Consider the following 1,134-nt stretch of genomic DNA (forward strand, 5'->3'; position numbering starts at 1 on the left):
TACATATAATAATAATAAAGATAATAATAACCACAAACAAGATTTGAATCAATCTGTTATCATAAAATATAAGTATTTAAATATCAAAATATAGTTTTAAAGATCTGTTACATCTTGCCTATAATAATAACGTAATTTTTTATATTTTTTCTAATAAATTTGCTTACTGTAATTTTCATATTTTTTTCTTATCTTAAAAATTATATACGACCAATCTTCCTAAGCTACAACACGTGGAACAGTGTGGCCATGGTCCAAAAGTCCTTTGATCGTAGACTCTTCTTCTCAAGATCACAGACTGCATCAGCTGACTCAACAGTTATAACTGAGCAAATCGGTAGCTGTTACGTAGATGCATCTTCTGAACGATGAGTGACGTTCGTTGGAACAAACAGTCTCATTGGTCAGTTTCAGCTAGCGATAGGAAAGACGCTACCAAATGTGACGTCAAAACACCAAACATGTTCCGAAAGACAGCTACCGTAGAGGGCGTTTAGGAGGAAATTACTCGACAGCTCCGGAACTGTCGAGTCTGCTTAATGGCTCTGAAAAGGAGCCGTTTGTTTGCTAGATTAATCTAGCAATTCCGTTTCCGGTTTTCGTTGAAGTTTTCTTTCTGCTTCCACTTCATCTCCTTCTACGACATCTCCCCCTTTTCTCACTCCTCCTCGTCCTTTTTAATTTGAATCGCCTCCTGGCTTTGCTGGTCTTCGATCTCTTCTTACTTGTTAGATGATTTTTTGTGTTGCAGCTATCTTGCTTCCTCTACGTTTTCTTGGATATCCTTTTGTATCTTTCTGCTAGCGTCATTGAAGATATCTTTTAATCTCCTAAGTATTTCTCGATCGGAAGGAGTCATTTTCTTCAACTCGGGGGCTCGAGTTTCTTCTTTCGTTTCCCGACGATAGTTTATGGCCACGTTTTACTTCGAAGCAGAAGCAGAATGACGGAATTCGACGTTTCGAACGATCTTTAAAAGAAACGATTTCAAATAAAATCAAATAAAAACAAAACCTTTAAATACCAGTAACAGAACTTTAACGAAAACGCCGAATGTTTCGGCCTTCACCAAGGCCGCAATGATTAAAAAACGAAATGGCATGGTAGCTTTTTTTAAGGTGTATTGATGCTACT

At 37.1% G+C, this 1,134-nt stretch overlaps 1 protein-coding gene across 1 annotated transcript in view; it reads right to left on the minus strand.

Annotated features, from left to right (window-relative positions):
- Nucleotides 1–664, minus strand: part of LOC111616062 — a 13,152-nt gene extending 12,488 nt beyond the window's left edge. The window contains exon 1 of the mRNA XM_023357498.1: nucleotides 168–664. The gene's annotated coding sequence lies outside the window, so the exon portion shown is untranslated. The remainder of the gene's footprint in view (nucleotides 1–167) is intronic.
- Between the last annotated feature and the right edge of the window lie 470 nt (nucleotides 665–1,134).

Source organism: Centruroides sculpturatus, unplaced genomic scaffold (genome assembly GCF_000671375.1).
Source record: "Centruroides sculpturatus isolate CEXI.00-Female unplaced genomic scaffold, Cexi_2.0 scaffold2782, whole genome shotgun sequence".
Lineage (NCBI taxonomy): Eukaryota > Metazoa > Arthropoda > Arachnida > Scorpiones > Buthidae > Centruroides > Centruroides sculpturatus.